We start from the raw sequence: 20,364 nt of genomic DNA, 5'->3' as shown, positions 1-20,364 counted from the left end.
CCCACTAATGCCTCCCACCGCAAGACAACTGACCTGGGAGGCAAAAACACACCTGGTTGCTCCTAGTCGCCAACCTCCCGACTCAGAGACCCACTAGCCGTTCGGAGGCTAGGCCCAACGTCTCTGCAGGGACTCCAGCCTGACAGAGCCGACAGACTCACCCACACTCCATGAACAAGGGGGAAAGGTAGCTATCCAGCTCCTGCTTTCCTCCCCCCCCCCCCCAACATTTCTGCTGACTCCAAGAGCCCCCCTTTTTAACCACCACAGAAAGCACAGCATGACCCCCTTATGCCTGCGCCGTACCCCACAAAACCAATGCTCGCTCTATCCCTTCCTGCACACCCTTCAACCACAAGTCCATGCCAATTTCATTGAGGTGCACCTTATCACTCCTCCAATAATTCCCAACTCCTGATTCCAGGTCTATATGGCGCACCACCACTCCCCCAGTAAGCCCCACGAAATGGGACACCTCTGGTTAAGCTTTATTGTAGCCTTATCTATCGGCTAGAATAATCCGCGCATACCGCCAAAATTTTCTGCGGACTATTTTGGCTTAGAATCAATCCCCGGTACAATGTCAGTAGACGTAACATATCGTACCGTATGTCCCTGGACAAATCCCTGAAAGGTCTCCGCCCCAGGTCATTACCCCCGACATGCAGTACCAAATTATCAGGCATCATATCCAAAGTAACTAGGTGCTGAACGTCCTGCAGAACACTAAACCCCGCCATCCTCCTAACTCCAATCCACTGGATCCCTGCTAAATCTCAATTGTCTCTCATCTGGCCTAACCCTAGCCCCCCCTTCCTTCCCAATAAACATAAGAATGGCCCATTATCCATACAAGGTCCGGACGATGATCTGTAACGAAGAAGAAAACCAACTGTAAATAATACCCCTGTTTGTACAATTCTTACCCAACCCTTAAAACAAATGCTGTCTAATATAAGATTGAAACCTCCCTGACTTCCAATGGCCAATTCTCATTACTGCTACACTATCCATACCCCCCTTTGCTGCCTTTGTGGCTGCACCTACCCTAAATGAACATGTCCCAAAACTAGAACTATCCAGGCTCAGTTTAACCACCGTTCGCTTAAAAACAGCAAAGCACTGAAATCTGGACAGAAAACAACCATCCCTATGCCATAAAAAAGGCCCTGACCTTGCCCCCGACAAAAAAAATATACTCCCTCCAACACTTAACTGGGCACATGCTACCTCCTCGCACTTTCCCCACTGTTAGCCGACGACCTTTTCCTTCTTGATCCATCTTGGAACAGCAGATGAATATTTCCAGCTGCCCATTAATCAATTTAAGATCCTCTGCTTGCAAACCCCCACCTATCTTCTTACTGGGCGAAACCAGTTCATCCACTCGAAGAGCCCCGAAAAATGCCAATTAAAAAAAACGCCTTAAATAGTGAACACTCAAAACCGTCGTAGCACACCTCCTCCAAAGCTTTTCCCATTTTTTCTAACATTGCAAAAGATACCGGCCGTCACATATCTGGACTCCCTCTTCCTAAAACATTTTAGTGCCTGTCTAACTAAAAAATTCTTAGTTATGTCTGTCAATCCCCTCAACTTCGTGCTAAAAGCCACCCCCCATAAACTTATTAACCCTTTTTAGAACCTTCCCCTAACCAACCTAAGCATGCCCCTACTCTATCCTCCTCAGTGCTAACATTCCCAAATTGCCTTAACCACACTTCCCATTCTAATTAGCCCATGTACTCCAAGCCAGCAAAGCACCTATCAAGTGTCCCACTGCTCGCTGACCATACTCCAGACATGTGCCGGACAAGTCATCCCCCCCTCCTCTCATCCTGGGGCCAACAACCAGAATCGTTCCCACTGAAAACGAGAAAGAGCATCCGCAATTGAGTTAACCCCTGGTACATGCACCGCCCCTATCCACACATTCAAAGACAATGTTTCCAGTACTAAATGGCGCAATAAGGCCACCACTGGAGGGAACAAGGCGGACAAATTATTTATCGCCTGCACCACCCCCAAGTTGTCACAGTGAAAATGCACTTTTCTGTTCCTAAAATGTTCTCTCCATAACACCACGGCCACTATAATAGGGAACAGTTCAACAGGTTTTTAACAAAACCCAACAAGAACCACTCGGTCGGCAAACTACCTGCACACCACCAGCCGTGGAAATATGCACCAAAACCAGCGCTCCCTGCCGCATCAGTAAACAATTCCCAGTAGAAATTGTCTACCATCTCCTCCATCATTACCGACCACCCATTGTACTTCTCTAAAAATGCCGCCCACACAGCCAAATCCTTTTTATGACCCTTGCCTTGGTTAATAAAATGGTGAGGTAAACGAACCCCAGCCGTAGCCGCTGCTAACCTTCTGCAAAATATTTGCCCCATCGGCATTATTCAGCAAGCAAAATTGAGCTTGCCCAATAACGACTGCAGCTCCCTCAAAGTGACCTTCGTCACTACTCTCACTCTGTTCACTTCCACCTTTAAATCCGGCAATTTGTCCTCGGGAGGCCTGCACTCCATTGCAACTGTGTCCATGGTAATGCCTAAAAACCTCAAACAGGTTGTGGGCTCTTCTGTTTTCTCAGGTGCCAGCACCCCGAAATGCCGAGAAACCCATTGAACAGACCCCAACAATGTTGTGCAAATTGGCGACCTCGCTGGCCCTATACACAGGAAGTCATCCAGGTAATGGATGACTGACATAAGTCCAGTGGAGTCCCACACTACCCACTCCAAAAATGAGCTGAACGCTTCAAAATAAGCACATGAAATAGAGCAGCCCACGGGTAGACACCTATCCGCAAAATAACTCCCCTCCCAAAAACAACCTAACAACCGAATGCTCTCGGGTGATACCGGAAGTAACCGAAAAGCCGACTCTGTATCCACTTTTGCCAACCTAGCCCCGTGTCCGTACTTCCTTACCCAAGTAACTGCAGCGTCAAATGAAGTATAAACCACGGAAGAGATTTTCGGATCTATACCGTCATTTACATTTTGGTACGACAGCTGGTGTATTAATCTAAACTTGTTTGGCTCCTACTTTTGGACCAGGCCCAGCGGGGACACCATGAAATTCGCAACTGTCGGGGAACTAAAAGGCCCGCTATGGGACCAAACTGAACCTCCGTAAACAGTTTTTTGGTTACAACAGCCGGATACCAAAGCGCCGACTGTAAATTTTTTGTTGTAACAGGAACACTATAAACTGGGGCAGAAACTGTAAAACCATTCCTGAACCCTTCTAACAATAAACATGCATTTTCCTTATCTGGGTACCTATTTAGAAACGACACCATCTTTGCCAGTTTCACTGGTGTCATCCCTTTTTCCGGCCCCACCGAAACATTTTCCTCTTCCTTTTCTGAAACACTTTGTCGCTCTGTGCGACGCAGCGTTGCACAGGGAGCTTAAACCTGCAGCTACTTCCGAATTTACATTGGCCGTCATTAAACTGCCAACATAACCCGGGCCTATGGCCTGTCCTCCCTGACCTCCGCCCTGAGAATCGGTGGCCGAGCTCAAAGTCCCATCACCTCCTTGAAAGGGCTGCCCGTACCTCACTGGGGCCATCACCCACAACCAAAGCCCTATATCCTTCTCATCCCACCGGATAAATGGCCGGTTTGCTTTCCGCTGTCGGAACTGCTCATCGTACCTAAGCCATGTCTGACCCCCGTATACTCTATACACCTCACCTATGGAATCAATGTAACAGAAAAGGCTGGAACAGTTTTCTGGCGCTTTTTTCCCTATAACACTGGCTAGCGTAGCGAACGCTTGAAGACAATTGGAAAATGTCTGTGGGATCAAATGCCCCTGACGCTTTTCCTGCTTTTCCTTTTTATACTCTGTTCTTTTCCCTTTGTCCAAATTAAAATTTTCACCAGCCGCCAATCCTGCCTCCATCGGATCTGAATCCTCATCTGACAACGGTCCATGCTGAATATCGGGATCCTTCTCTGGCTGCAGTCGCTCCACCTGAGTCGCAACCGCACCTCTGCTGCTTGTTCTAGCTCCCACTGGCCACCGTCCTCAATCTTCTTCCACCCGTCTCAGAATGCTTCTGGCCCCCTGGCCCACCCTCCTGTTTCTTGTCTGCTGGCAGTGCCCACACATGGGCTGCTCCCTGACCGGTACCTCACCGAGGGAGCATCCCCACGCGCCTTCACTGTTCCTGATGGATAGTCCGGTGCTAGGCCCCGCCCCCCTGCCACCACGGGACCTAGAGCTGGACGCAGCGCCATGCCGTCTTGCGGGATTCCTCCTGGGCCTGCACTCTCCCCCTGCTGATGGTGCAGAAGGGAGAGGGCCTGAAGGTGCCCTAAAGGGGCTCCCTACGCAGCGACAATGCATGGGCACGTGCTTGGGATTCAGATGCACGGGAACACGTGCCCTCCATGGCCTCTTCTCTTTCCCTGCACTTGCTGGCTGGACCGCTCTGCTCTCTGCCGCCACTCTCGTCTCACCGTGACAGCTGCCGCTCCGGACTCCCGACCTGCTGCTTCACTGGTCCCCGCTCCAGGCTCTTCCAAAGCTCCACTGAGGGTCTCCTCCAGCCAGCTCCTCCGCCGCTGCCCAGATCTACTCCAGAACTTCCTCCATCTTCAGGTAAGGGATCCTCTTCAGGCTCTTCCTGATGAATTACTTCAGGGCTCTTCTTAAGTCTTCTTTCTTCCTCTCTTCCTCTCTGTCCTGTGGTCTTCTTCCCTTCAGCTCCTCACTCGTCCATTGCTGACCTAGAAGGGGCTCCTCCTCCTGCCTGTTCCCGCACTTTCTTCCAGCTTCCCCCTTTTCCTCACTCTTCTTCTTCCCAGTAGCCTCTGCTTCTATTAACCCTTACCCTCCCCGTTAACCCTGTCATGCGCTGCCTGCATTTATAGCTCTGCGGACTACTATTCCGTCGCTGCTAATGCTTGGATTTCAGTCTAAATGCACCTTTGAATGATTTTCCAAACGCTTACCTTTCAGTTTTGCATTTTTGTATGATTTTCCAAACATTTGGCGTTCAGTGTAAGCACACCTTTGTACGATTTTGCAAACGCTTAGTGTTCAGTCTAAACGCACGTTTGAATAATTTTCCAAACACTAAGCGTTCAGTTTCGCTGCTTTTAACGATTTTCTTAACTCTTAGCGTTCAGTCTAAACGCAGCTTTGACTGACTTTCCAAACGCTTAGCTTTCAATTTTGCATTCTTGTATGATTTTCCAAACGTTTGGTGTTCAGTCTAAACGCACCTTTTTACGATTTTGCAAACGATTAGCGTTCAGTCTAAATGCAGCTTTGAACGATGTTACAAATGCTTGGCGTTCAGTTTTGCTCCTTTGAACAATTTTCCAAATGCTTAGCGTTCAGTCTAAACGTACCTTTGAACGATTTCACAAACGTTTTGCATACAGTCTGAACGCAGGTGTGCGGCCAGAGGGTCTTTTGGATGTGGGGAAATGGAGAAAATGTACCTGTGAACAGAAGGGGTTGGTTGAGTGATAATAAGTTTACTGAAATGGCTAACAAGTGGAAAAAGGCATCAGAGGAGGTGACAAGATGTGGTATGAGGCAAGTTGGTAGTATATGAAGTTAATAACAACTGTGACAGAGAATCCTTGAACCCCTTTATGAATATATACTGATAGTACCTTTTAGCAATACACCATATTGGACATGTAAGTGACATTTAAGGACCGCTCAGTCTCCCTATCAGTGTGTATGGACAGACTTACAAAATGTAACGCAGGAAAAGGACGACACAGTAAAGAATTTTCTTTTGCCAGAATACCGCTGGGGTATAACCAACATAGGCCGCCTGCAGACGGGCGGGTCAGATCTGGCAGCGAGGATTCTCGCCGCAGGACCCGACCCGAGCGCCTGCAGAGAGCAGCGCGTACTCACCCACACCTGCGGCTCCGGCTGTTTGATGTGCCGGCGCATGCGCAGACCGGAGCTGGAGGCGGGTGAGTGACGTTTCTGTGCGGGGCTCTGCAAGTGGCTAAAGGAGGAAAATACTGGAGCTGCAGGATAATTTGTTACCACTGCGTACTAGAGGGACATACCAGAAGAACCTGTCGAGCCCCTCTCAGATGCTCTTTTCCCCAGTGAGAGGGGAGAAAAGTTAAAAATGCACTTAAAAGAATGTTAAAAAAAAGCTGCTTCCACTGTGTAGAAAGGTTTTCCTACGTGTCTATACTTTTCTTTTTGACCATTCCGTGTGATTACACTGTGTAGAAAGCTATTTTTGAGTTTTGATTTGAAGTTGTTTAAATTAAACATTTATTTCCTGTCTTTTCTCTGAAATCTTTTGCTGTATACAGATGTATCTAGTTCTGAAGAGGCACTTATCCTCGATATTCCAAAGTTGGGGGCTGTCAATTTCAGCAAGAACGTCTTGAAAATTCAGGGCTCAGAGACACAGAAGGGGGGGGGGGGGGTGTAACCTTGTCTCACTGGAAAACTAACCACCAATTGCCTAAATTAAATAGACCTGTGCAGCATATTGAGTTAATTGTGGTGCTAGAACTATGCAGTGTTTTATATTTAAAACTATGACTAACAGGCTGACTAATGCTTAGATACTAATGAGGTAATAAGACTGTTATTCCAATGTAAAAGATGTAATTTAATTAGAAATGAGCGAGCACCAAAATGCTCGGGTGCTTGTTACTCGAGTCAAACTTTTCGTAATGCTCGAGCGCTTGTTTTGAGAACCGAACCCCATTGAAGTCAATCGGAGACTCGGGCATTTTTCAATGTGACCCATGCTCTGAATAGGGGAGGGCGTGTGATTCACCTAAAAACATCAGAAAGTGATGGAAACACCACAGAAATGGATTGGGAACAGCACTATTAAGCCAAATTCTGGACAAGAGCCTGGTGGTCACCCCCTAACAATTTAGTTGAGCCAGACCATAATCAACAAGGCACACTCACTGGCACATCTTAGCCAAACACCACACTAGGTGGAATGAAGGCCAATCACCTCCTGCGGGTGACACCACTGCCTCTTCTCCTGTGTTACATGCTGGCATTGCTGTCCATTCCCCCCCAGGATGCAGGCACGAGCCTACGTCCACAGTGTACTGAAATTTTTCCCAGCGCAGCATCCAACTGTCCCCATTCCAGATGGGGTAAGGCGCACCCCTTCGCCCACTTCACCGATGGGAGCTTGACGACACCGTAGGCCGGTCCTTCCGGCTCCTGACATTCGACGGAACGCCGCTGCCCCCACGCTGAGCAGCATGCGAAAGAGGAGCGGCCCTCTCCTCTTGTCCCGTTTCGGATCAACCCGCCTTTGTCTGGGAGTACTGGGCGAGAGCTGGTTTTTGACCTATTTTCTCAAAGTGCTGAGAAGGAATGGGGATGCGCACACTTGAGTCAACGAACCGCAGCCGCCACTCTGCCTGTCCACCCGCAGTAGCTGGTGGGCGGCCGTCCGACCCGGGCACCCCACCCCGAATGGCCGTGCACACAACGATGTCTCTGTCAGGTGAGAGTGCGCAAATAGAAAAAAAAATGAAAAAAATCGCCTAACACCCCAAGGTAGGGCCAAACCTTCATGCTCCAGGAGGTGCCCAAAAACGTGGCCACGGAGGCTGTTTCGGCGGTGTGTCCATGGCCGCGAGGCGAAGGGGGTGTCAGAGAACCAGTATGAGGAAAATCCTGGGCGGTCCAGGCCGAACGCCAGTTCCAGGAAGGCGGAAGGAGCAGGCCTGTTTTCCCTGAAAGCTCCGACGGTGGTAAAATAAGGCCTCGCAAAACGTCACAATGAACACCTTGTTGGGGCTAATGGAAAAGAGCTCTGGTCTTTGACGCGTTTTCTTAAAGTGCTGAGAAGGAGCACACCGGAGTCTCCCCTCTGCCTCCTGCTTTGGGAATTGCTGAAAAATTAACGTATGATCATAATTCCAATCCCATGCCACCTCTGTCACAAAATTTCATGAGCCACAGACGTGGGCATAAAGGGGACTCAGATGCCAGTACTTCTACATATCTCCACAATTCAGCAATCCATTCTAAAACAAATGATTTGTTTACCAAGAGTGCAGATGAAACCCTAAAAGGATTTGTTTACCAAGAGTATAGGTGAACCCTTGAAAGATTTGTTTACCAAGAGTATAAATGAACCCCTGAAAGGATTTGTTAACCAAGAGTATAGGTGAACCCCTAAAAGGATTTGTTTACCAAGAGTATAGGTGCACCCCCTGAAAGATTTGTTTACCAAGAGTGCAGGTAAAAACTTGAAAGATTTTTTTGAGCGACAGCTCGTACTTGCTTAATGGGATTCAGGTGGCGGTCCACCGACAGGCAAGCTACCACCTGTCCCAGCTTCTGCCTCTTCCCGAGGGGCTTGTTAACCAGTGCCCCAGGGAAAGATCGCATGAACTGTAAAGAAATTAGTGGCCAAAGATGGACACAGCGCTGTGCCATGTGACCCTTTTAAAATTGTGCTTCATAGCTGATAAATCGCAGACAAATTAATGTATGAATGTAAGTGCCATCCCATGCCACCTCCGTCGCAGCATTTCATTAGCCATGAACGCCAGCATAGGGGGGGCTCAGAGGTCAGTACTTCTACATTTTTAATGAAGAAACGACCCATTTTAAAAAGAAAAAAAAATTTGTTACCAAGATTGCAGGTGAGAACCTGAAAGATTTTTTGAGCAAAAGTGCAGGGTATTTGTTTACCAAGAGTATAGGTGAACCCCTGAAAAATTTGTGTACCAAGAGTATAGGTGTACCCCTGAAAGATTTTTCTTTTTTACCCAGAGTGCAGGTGAATCCTGAAATATATTTTTAACATAGAGCTCATACTTGCTTAATGGGATCCAGGTGGAAGTCCACCAACAGGCAAGCTATCGGCTGTCCCAGCCCCTGCCTCTCCCCCAGGGGCTTTTTAACCAGTGACCCAGGGAAAGACAGCATGTACTATGAAGAAATTAGAGTGGCCAAACCAGGACAATTCATTCTGTCTCGGTGTCAAATAGCTGGACACTGCGCTGGGATACATTTGTGGACTCTGTGGGAGTATGAAGCTGGAACCAGCACGTTTGCTGAACTCTAGTGGTGAACCTCTTCAAAGTTTGAGGCGGCCATCAGAAAAAATAGTTTTGACAGACCCTGGAGGCAGCCCTCTGAAAAAAAAATAGTTTTTACAGAGCCTTTTGGCCTTCTGAAGAATTGGCTGTATAGCGTGCTGACATGCTGGTTTAGGAGAAGGAGATGGAGGAGGAGGAAGATCAGAGAAGAATTAACCAAGCTACGTCTACCCTTTTTTGGAGTGATAGAGGGTGTATGGTTCTCCAGTTCCAGTTTAAAGATACTTTATGTTAAGCTGCTTTCCACTGGTGGAGAAGAGAAGTCTGGGGAAATCCAGGCTTTGTTCATCTTAATAAGTGTAAGCCTGTCGGCGCTGTCAGTTGACAGGCAGGTACGCTTATCTGTGATAATCCCCCCCAGCAGCACTAAACACCCTCTTTGATAACACGATAGCAGCTGGGCAGGCCAGCACCTCCAAGGCGTACAGCGCAAGTTCGTGCTACGTGTCCAGCTTTGACACCCAATAGTTGTATGTTCTCCTTATACCATGGGTCAAGAAGGGTGAACACCCAGTAATCCGTGTTGGCCAGAATGTGTCTAACGCGAGGGTCATGGGAAAGGCAGCTTGACATGAAGTCAGCCATGTGTGCCAGAGTCCCAGTACGCAACACATAGCTGTCCTCATTAGGAGGATGATTCTTAGTCTCCTCCTCCTCCTCTTCAGCCCATACACGCTGAACAGATGTGAAGGAAGTAGCATGGGTACCCTCTACAGTGTGGGCAGCAGTCTCTCCCCCCCTCCTCCTCCTACTCCAATACGTGCTGAGAAACAGACGTGAGTGTGGTCTGGCTATCAAGCGACGTATTGTCATCTCCCATCTCCTGTTCTATCTGAAAAGCATCGGCCTTAATGCTTAGCATCGGCCTTAACCCCTTGAGTGGCACGCCCGGAAAAGTTCCGTGACGAGCTCCACTGCTCATAGCAACATAGCCCTGAAGATTTCCGGGCTATGTATCACTATGGGAGCTGCAGAGCACAATGCCACAGGCTGTGACAGTGTGCTCTGCCTGCACAGACCCACAGAGAACAAAGCAAGGGCTTTGAAAAACCAGCAGAAGATATTGCCGACATGTCGGCAATGTCCTGCTTTGTTTACAGGTTTCCATAGAGACCATCGGCTTGTCAGAAGCAAGCCGATGGTCTCTGTGGCAGGGAGAGCTTGGTGCTTGGCTGTCAGAGGACAGCTAGGTACCAGCTCTTACAGCAGAGATCAGAGAAAACCTCCGATCTCTGCTGTGTTAACCCTTTACATGCTGCAGTCTATGTGACTGCAGCATGTAAAGGGCTGTCACTGCAGCATGTAAAGGGCTGTCACCATCGGACCCCTGGAATGTGATCAGGGGTCCTGATGGGTCCCTGTGGAAGTCCCCTAAAGGGACAAAAAAAAATAAAAATTTTTTAAAAAATTAAAAAAAAAAAAAGTAAAAAAATTATTAAAAAAATAAAAAAAACACTTGTCTCCCTTTACTTTGTAAAAAATCAAAAATACAATCACACATGTGGTATCCATGTGCGTCGTAATGACCCAGAGAAGGAAGTTAATACATTATTTAACCCCTTAATGACATGGCCCCTTTTTTCTTTTTTCCCCATTTCTTTTTTTCCTCCCCCCTGTTTAAAAAATCACAACTTGTCCCGCAAAAAACAAGCCCTTATATGGCCATGTCAATGGAAAAATGAAAAAGTTATGGCTCTTGAGACGCAACTGCAAAACTAGTTGAAATTCAATGATTAGACCATTTTAAAAAAACCTGCCCTGGTGGGCACGACAGGGTGGTAGGAAACCTGCCACTCAAGGGGTTAATGCTTAGCAGCGACCTTCTCAGCAGGCAAAGCAGTGGGATGGTTACGCTGATAATGGCCGCATCGCCGCTCACCATTTGTGTTGACTCCTCAAAGCTTCCTAACACCTGGCAGATGTCAGACACCCATGCCCACTCCTCTGTGAAGAAGTGCGGAGGCTGACTACCACTCCAACGGGCATGTTACAGCTGGTATTCAACAATGGCCCTATGCTGCTCGTAAACCCTGGCCAACATGTGCAATGTTGAATTCCAGCACGTGAGCATGCCGCACAACAGTCAGTGAACTGGCAGCTGGAAGCGCTGTTGCAGTGTCCTGAGGGTGGCAGCATCTGTGGTGGACTTTCTGAAATATGCGCACATGCAACACACCTTGCTGAGTAGCTCAGACAAATTGGGGTAGTTTTTAAGAAAGCGCTGAACCACCAGATTGAACACGTGGGCCAGGCATGGCATGTGTGCTAGTCTGCCAAGCTGCAGAGTCGCCACCAGGTTATGCCCATTGTCACACACGACCATGCCTGGTTAGAGGTTCAGCAGCGAAAGCCACAGATCTGTCTGCTCCGTCAAACCCTGTAACAGCTCTTGGGTGGTGTGCCTCTTGTTACCTAAGTTCAGGAGTTTCAGCACAGCCTGTTGACCCTTCCCCACAGCAGTGCTGCAGCGCCTCGAGCTACCGACTGAAGGCGACGTGCTCACAGATGGTAATTGAGAGGTGGAGGAGGAGGAGGGGGGGTTGGAGGAGGTGGCATAATAAGCCAGAGAAACCATGACCGAGGTAGGACCCGCAATCCTTGGTGTGGGTAGCACATGAGTGGACCCAGGGTCAGACTCAGTCCCAGCCTCCACCAGGTTAACCCAAGATGTAGTGTCCCTGCCCGCCAGCACTTGTCCACGTGTCGGTGCTTAAGTGGACCTTCCCAGTAACCGCGTTGGTGAGGGCAAGGTTGATATTCCGTGACACATGCTGGTGTAGGGCGGGGACTGCATAGCGGGAAAAATAGTGGCGACTGGGGACCGAGTAGCGAGGGACAGCCATTGCCATGAGGTTGCGGAAAGCCTCAGTTTCTACCAGCCTATATGGCAGCATCTCCAGGCTTAGCAGTTTGGAGATATGCACGTTTAGTGATTTGTGCATGCGGGTGGGTGGCTGCATATTTGCGCTTCGCTCTAATGTTTGTGTTATAGACAGCTGAACGGTGCACTGGGACACATTGGTGGAGGCAATGGAGGACCGTGCAGGAGAAGAGGTGGGAGCAAGGCAGGGGATGCTCATTCCTGTGTTCTGGGAGGGGGATTGCATCTCAGTGCCAGCATGTGACACAGGGGAGAGGCAGTGGTGTGACCCGCAGGCAGTGAATGGCCTGCATTCCACCTTGTCGGATGCTTAGCTATCATATGCCTGCGCATGCTGGTGGTGGTCAGGCTGGTAGTGGTGGCTCCCCGGCTTATCTTGGTACGGCACAGGTTGCACACCACTGTTTGTTGGTCGTCCGTTCTTTCATTAAAAAACCTCCAGACCTTCGAACACCTAGCCCTCTGCATGGGAGCTTTCCGCGAGTAGGTGCTGTGTGGAACAGTTGGGGTATTACTTGCTCTGGCCCTGCTTTTCCCTCTGGCCACCCCACTGCCTCTTCCAACCTGTTCTGGTGCTGCACTTGCCTCCCTCTCTGAAGCACTGTCTTCAGTAGGCTTACCAACCCTGGTCGGGTCAGTCACCTCATCATCCACCAGCTCTTCCTGCGAATCCTCAGTCTGCTCCTCCCTCAGACTTACTGCCTGAACAACAACCCCACTGACAGACAACAGTGTCTCATCATCATCAACAAATACCTCTTGAGACACTACTTGGAAGTCCCCACCCTGACCACCCTGAGTCTGTGAAAGGTCCAAATTTTGGGCATCGGACACAACAATCTCCTCAGGTGGCTCATGAGCCATTGTTTGTGACTCAGGGAAGGGACCTGAGAACAGTTCCTGTAAGTATGCCTGTTCTGAATTTCTCCTTTTCTAGTGTGAGCAGGCTGGGAGGAAGGAGGATCAGCGTGAGGATTCACAGGTCCAGTCCCTTGGCTAGCATGAGTGGACTGCGTGGAAGACTGGGTGGTGGATAAACTACTGTAAGCGTAACCCGCTATCCACGTGATCACCTGATCGCACTGTTGCGGTTTTAATAATGGTGTACCACGCGGACCGGCAAACTGTGAGATGAAGCTAGGGAGTATAGATATGCGGCGTTCTACTTCTCCCTCAGCAGCAGGCACTGTTTCACCCCGCCCAGGACCTCAGCCTCTGCCCACACCCTCATTCAGATGCCCACATCCACCTCTACGTCCTTGTCCTCGACCTTCACCCCTAGTCTTGATCATGTTGTATAATGTACTGCGTCAAAATGCTACGCAAACTGCGAGGTATTTTGCGTACACTATAGCAAAAAATTGACTGTGAAAAACTGTGTACGGTCTGGTTATATAGTGTGGATCAAAAGGACACACACTGGGGTATTTTGCGTACACTATAGCAGAAAATTGACCGTGAAAAACTGTGTAGAGTCTGGTTATATAGTGTGGATCGACAGGACACACACTGGGGTATTTTGCGTACACTATAGCAAACATTGACTGTGAAAAACTGTGTACAGTCTGGTTATATAGTGTGGATCGACAGGGCACACACTGGGGTATTTTGCGTACACTATAGCAAACATTGACCGTGAAAAACTGTGTAGAGTCTGGTTATATAGTGTGGATCGACAGGACACACCTCTGGGGTATTTTGCGTACACTATAGCAAAAAATTGACTGTGAAAAACTGTGTACAGTCTGTTTATATAGTGTGGGTCGACAGGGCGTACACTATAGCAAAAAATTGACCGTGAAAACTGTGTACAGTCTGGTTATATAGTGTGGATCGACAGGACACACACAGTGATGCTGTTGTCAAATTGGGGGCTTAATAAAGTGAATTTTGTACGGACATACCTGGTATTTCTTTAATCTTGCAATAAGGATACTCTCTGTAGTAGATAGTTCTCTTTATACATATAGTTTATCTACAGTCACGTTGAGGTTGAACCATGACACTTTGGCTGTTGACTATAGTTGATCATGTTTGATTATTCTTGTCTATAATATGTAAAACTTTGATTAAAGGGGTTGTCCCGCGAAACAAAGTGGGGTTATACACTTCTGTATGGCCATATTAATGCACTTTGTAATATACATCGTGCATTAAATATGAGCCATACAGAAGTTATTCACTTACCTGCTCCGTTGCTAGCGTCCCCGTCTCCATGGCTCCGTCTAATTTCGCTGACTTCTTGCTTTTTTAGTCGTGCTTGCGCTGTGCGGTCTTCTGCCTGGTGAATGGGGCCGCTCATGCTGGAGAGCTGCTCACCGCGTCGTCATTGTAGCTCCGCCCCATCACGTGTGCCGGTTCCAGCCAATCAGGAGGCTGGAATCGGCAATGGAACGCAAGGAAGGAGAAGAAAATCCATGGTGCACCATGAGAGAAGACCCGCGGTGCACCGTGGGAGAAGACCAGTGGCGCCATCTTTAAAAGAAGAATAGAAGAAGCTGCAGAACGCTGATGCAGGTAAGTGCAATGTGCTTTTTAAAAACTAACCTATGCTTTCTTTTTAACAGGGCAGAATGCGGGGATAAGTGAAAAAAAATTTTTTCCGCTTTTGCCGCGAGACAACCCCTTTAAGTATTTGGCTTCCCTTTTTTTAAATGGTGAGCTGAAACAGCAGACAGATACTGTATGCAGTCTACAGTCACGTTGAGGTTGAACCATGACACTTTGGCTGTTGACTATAGTTGATCATGTTTGATTATTCTTGTCTATAATATGTAAAACTTTGATTAAAGGGGTTGTCCCGCGAAACAAAGTGGGGTTATACACTTCTGTATGGCCATATTAATGCACTTTGTAATATACATCGTGCATTAAATATGAGCCATACAGAAGTTATTCACTTACCTGTTCCGTTGCTGGCGTCCCCGTCTCCATGGTGCCGTCTAATCTTCAGCGTCTAATCGCCCGATTAGACGCGCTTGCGCAGTCCGGTCTTCTCCTTTGCTGAATGGGGCCGCTCGTGCCGAAGAGCGGCTCCTCGTAGCTCCGCCCCGTCACGTGTGCCGATTCCAGCCAATCAGGAGGCTGGAATCGGCAATGGACCGCACAGAAGCCCTGCGGTCCACCGAGGGTGAAGATCCCGGCGGCCATCTTCACAAGGTAAGTATGAAGACGCCGGACCGCGGGGATTCGGGTAAGTACTATCTGTTTGGTTTTTTTTATCCCTGCATCGGGTTTGTCTCGCGCCGAACGGGGGGGCTATTGAAAAAAAAAAACCCGTTTCGGCACGGGACAACCCCTTTAATATATGTATATTGATATTTGCACTTTTGGATATAGGAAATAATGGCTTGACGGACACATGCGCAGATTAGAGCTTGCTTGTTTCCATGACTACGGCCCCTTAAAGTTGATGTGAGATTAGGTGGACGCATGCGCATTAAAGATGGTTTATAGGCTCTTATGTATGTGACCCTCTAGGCTGCTCTGATGGTGATTGCAATGACAGCCTTTTGCTCATTATGATGTGTTTCTAATGCATATACATTATGTCTTTTTTGGGACATGATCCCTTTTGTATGTGTTACGCAAGTAATATTTTAGTACGCATGCATACTATATTTTTTTGATGTATGGTCTACACATGACCTATGTATTAGTTGGTCATGTGGACAAGCGTCTTTCATGCATGTGCTCTCCGAAGGTGATGGTGTGGCAGGTGTGATGTTTGTTCCCTCGGATATCGCGTGAGTTCATGAAATCCCACGCATGCGCACCCCTGTGGGAAGATATGCCGGTTGTGAAATATCATGATTAACCCTATTCAGGTAACCAGCGGAGACGGCTCCATGATACACTATAAAGTGAGACATTATATATGTAAGTGACCCGGTCATAAACTGGTTAAATTATTAGTGGGCAGTTGATTGCGAGCAATTTGCCTTTGCGCAGCTGTAATGGTTTATGTAATTTTAGAGTTTGTATTTATATGTGTCATATTGTCTGCATTAACCAAGCTTGATAAAGACCCTTGGGACGGGTCAAAACGTCGCTGGTTATTTTTATGAAGGAATAAAGAATTGCATTTTATTCATCTGATGCTGCCTGGACCATATACTTTATTTGGACAATTATTTGGGTCGTCATCCGGACCTTGGTTGGGCTGCGCACTTTTCTGCTTGCCTTGGAACCAGGCTTGTAAAACACCAGGGGATTGAATTGGCCTCCAGATGCTGCTTTCTGATTAATCTTGTTTGGAGCATGATAAGCTGGCTGCAGCCTGTAAAAAATATATCACCAGGGTGACTTGGAGCTGCCGGTGGATAAAGAATAAAGCAGGTTGTGGCAGCATAAATGATGAAAAAAATTTTTTAGCAAAACTTTATTGTTTGGTAATCTTTAGAGATGAGCGAGCGTACTCGGAAAAGCACTACTCGCTCGAGTAATTTGCTTTATCCGAGTATCGCTGTGCTCGTCCCTGAAGATTCGGGTGCCGCTGCGGCTGACAGGTGAGTCGCAGCGGGAAGCAGGGGAGAGCGGGCGGGAGAGAGGGAGAGAAAGATCTCCCCTCCGTTCCTCCCCGCTCTCCCCTGCAGCTCCCCGCTCCGTGCCGGCACCCGAATCTTCAGGGACGAGCACAGCGATACTCGGATAAAGCAAATTACTCGAGCGAGTAGTGCTTTTCCGAGTACGCTCGCTCATCTCTAGTAATCTTTAAAAATAGTGAACGTTTCAACCGTATAGGTCATTTTCAAGCTTAAAATTGCCATAAAAACAATGTCACATAGATAGTATGCACCAGAACTCTCAGCAAGTAAAAGATACAACCAATATACATTGTGTAAGACAAACAAATTAAAAACATCGCAGCATCATTCTAGTATAGAACATACCATTGTGTGACAACAGAACCGCCAGTCCATGCTCCGGATGTTATCCCCGGTGCCTCCTTTTATGCAGTGGCATCTCAGCCTACATCCGGTCTGTCTCAGATCACTTCTGACATGTATGCGTCATGCTTGATGCAGGTCGCGTCAACACGCATGCGCAACACGTGGTGGTTACATAGAGACGTCGCAACGTCTACCACGCATACACGAATGTCCAAAAGGCATCGGCAGGCACGGTAACACGACATCGCAACGGGAAGCAGCGCGATCAAGTAAATCTCATCTATACATCCCCCACTGGTACATCCCATTATCTATATGTATCTACATAGGTCACCATTGAGCCCCAAATACGTGGAAGTTACTGTGTATACTGTGTGTAAAAAAAAAAAGATAAGTTAATAAAGTGAAAATATAATGAAAAACATAAATATGTATATACGAACGTGTGTGTATCATTAGCATTTAGAACAAATTTTTGGACAGTCTCACCAAAAGTGGAATATAGAAATATACATGAATATCTAAACTATATAAAAAATATGCATAATAACCATAATCATTTTAAAAGTAGGCAATTTTATTTATAAATTCATAATAAAAGCGCTGCGGAATAAGTTAGCGCTATACAAATAAAGATTATTATTATAATAGTAATTATTTGCATACATCTAAAAAAATCATCATATATGAAGAAAAAAATGGGTAGGGGAAAAAAATGGGGTAGAGGAAAGAAAAACAGGGGAGTAGAGTGAATATTCAACATTGGCACATATTATTTTGCTGCAGAGACTTAAAGGAGATGAGACATTCCGGAAGATGGAGTCCTGCGTCATCTAAAAAAGAAACAAAAGAAAAAACTATTAAAAACAAAAAAGATAAAAATACAATTATCGGCAAAACGATATCTATACTGAAGAAAGCAACAAATGAGGACTATCTTAGATATATGGCATATAATGACAGTCTAAATTTAGACCCTTTAGGGTTAATGTGTAGATCTCTTTCAATTCCTTCTTTTTAAGCAATGCCTGTCGGTCTTGCCCTCTAGTCACTGGAGGAACATGGTCAATTACTCTGAAGACGGATGACAAAACGTATCACCCCTTAACATATTGCTGCAACATGAGCAATTGTAACACGGATGATTACCAATCTTCAAGGGGGCAAAGACTCTTAGTGTACTACTGACCTCGGGGATAAAGAGTGGTTTGACCAATCTATCTCGAAGATTCATGGCTCTCCTGTAAGCCATAATAGGTCTCTCTTTGAACTCCGTGACATTCCGACAGCCATTTAATAATAATGGCCAATGTTTGTTAATGATGCCTGAAATCCTATTGCTAGCTACCCCATACGTGGAGAAAATGGGGTCCTAGTCCCAGAGGAATACTTATCTTTAGGTACCAGCAAGGCTTTACGCTCAGTCTTGCGTACCTTCTCCGCTGTCTTATTGACCAAGATTTTAAGGTATCCACTAGCAATAAATCTCGAGCTCATTTGTTGTAATCTCTCATCTATGTGGGTGTCATCGGTGACCCTCCTGACCTACAATAACTAACTCCATGGCAAAGATTGAATCCTTTTCTTCGGATGATTGCTATTGTATTGTAGGATATTGTTCAGTCAGTGGACAATTTCCCAGATTTTTTGTATACCAGAACGTCATGGAATTGAACTTGTTCACTTGAAGAAGTCAAAGTGAATTGAAGCTCGGGATTAACCGAGTTTAACTCCTTTTGAAATTCAAAAAGATCCGCCACAGAACCCTTCCAAATAAGGAAAATATCATCTACGTAGCGAAGCCATGACCTCACCATCGGCCAATACCTAGAGGGGTAAACGAATTGTTCTTCAAATCTCTGTACGTATATGTTTGCATACGTCGGTATGACGTTTGAGCCCATGGCAGTGCCCTGCCGCTGCCCGTAGTGCACACCACTATGGTGTGAACAATGAGTCACATCCCGAAACGATTGGTCTTCCTGGTGGGTTTTGTAAATCCTTGTGGATTGGGTAGGGTATACAGGGTTGGTACCTTAGGATGTAATACATCCAAATATGTCAGTAGGTCCAAATTAATCGTGCCCTGATTAAGGGCATCATTAAGGATAATTCTCAGTTGTATCTGCAACCTGGAAGTAGGATCAAATCTCAGTTTTTCATAGACATCCTCATTGTTCAGCTGGCCTAGTATCTCATTACGGTATTGGAGCTGCCGGTGGGGGAATTGTGGAGAGAGATATCAGCTCTTTTTTGGGTCACATTTTTAGAGAAAGGTTTTATCTCAGACAATCCTTTTAACCTCTTCACTTCTGAGACGTTTTACAGCAGTATTATTTGAATACCAAATGGCAGTTTTAGTTATGCAATAAGGAGCACTATTATGTGGGAAATATGTGGCTGTATGTGAACACTGCATGGAAGTATTATTTGGATACTGTATGGAAGTAATTTTGCGCCGTATGGCAGTGTTATTAGGGCACCGAATGACTGTATTGTGTGGGCATTGTATGGGACTATTAAAAAACTGCTCTTGGATGGGAGATAAGAGATAGGCTTGAGACGTCTTATAGGTTGTTGATGCAATAAACTTTAAAAACGCTAAACTTCAAAAGCGAACCCAGACTTTAACTTCACAAGAAGATAAGGAAAGCTTTCACATTAGTTCCTGGAGCTTACATATTCCTCGTGGGCACATTCATACTAACCTTGGGGGCGGTACATCATGACCACAGCTTGAGGACAATTAATATGGCACACGCTTCAGCCCCCACAACAGCGTACAGAATATACATTCTCAGCGACGTTCCCTGATGTTTTTGATCTAAGAAACATAAAATAGAAATGACAGATGTATTATGAGAATTCTTATAGGGACTTTCCTCTGTAATAAGGCATACCTCAAAGTTTTATTTAGTAGACTCATGTGAAAGTAAGTACACCCCGGGTAATGATTATTTCTTGTTTTTTAATATATGAAGACTAGAGATGAGCGAGCACCAAAATGCTCGGGTGCTCGTTACTCGGGACAAAATTTTCGCAATGCTCGAGGGTTCGTTTCGAATAACGAACCCCATTGAAGTCAATGGGCGACCCGAGCATTTTTGTATTTCGCCGATGCTCGCTAAGGTTTCCATGTGTGAAAATCTGGGCAATTCAAGAAAGTGATGGGAACGACACAGCAACGGATAGGGCAGGCGAGGGGCTACATGTTGGGCTGCATCTCAAGTTCACAGGTCCCACTATTAAGCCACAATACCGGCAAGAGTGGGCCCCCCCCCCTCCCAAAAACTTTTACTTCTGAAAAGCCCTCATTAGCATGGCATACCTTAGCTAAGCACCACACTACCTACAACAAAGCACAATCACTGCCTGCATGACACTCTGCTGCCACTTCTCCTGGGTTACATGCTGCCCAACCCCCCTCCCCCCTGCACGACGCAGTGTCCACAGCGCACACCAAACTGTCCCTGCGTAGCCTT

At 46.8% G+C, this 20,364-nt stretch overlaps 1 long non-coding RNA gene across 1 annotated transcript in view; it reads right to left on the bottom strand.

Moving 5' to 3' along the window:
- Positions 1–17,549: 17,549 nt before the first annotated feature.
- The window catches only part of LOC136579795 (uncharacterized), a 31,182-nt gene continuing 28,367 nt past the window's right edge, over positions 17,550–20,364 (bottom strand). The window contains exons 3-4 of the long non-coding RNA XR_010786925.1: positions 19,591–19,706; positions 17,550–17,715 (exon numbers count right to left, since the gene is read on the bottom strand). This is a non-coding gene — a long non-coding RNA (uncharacterized lncRNA). The remainder of the gene's footprint in view (positions 17,716–19,590; positions 19,707–20,364) is intronic.

The sequence above is a fragment of the Eleutherodactylus coqui genome, chromosome 10, assembly GCF_035609145.1.
Source record: "Eleutherodactylus coqui strain aEleCoq1 chromosome 10, aEleCoq1.hap1, whole genome shotgun sequence".
NCBI classification, from domain to species: Eukaryota; Metazoa; Chordata; class Amphibia; order Anura; family Eleutherodactylidae; genus Eleutherodactylus; species Eleutherodactylus coqui.
The sequence above is the reverse complement of the archived record's forward strand: the minus strand, read 5'-3'. Positions and strand labels throughout refer to the sequence as shown.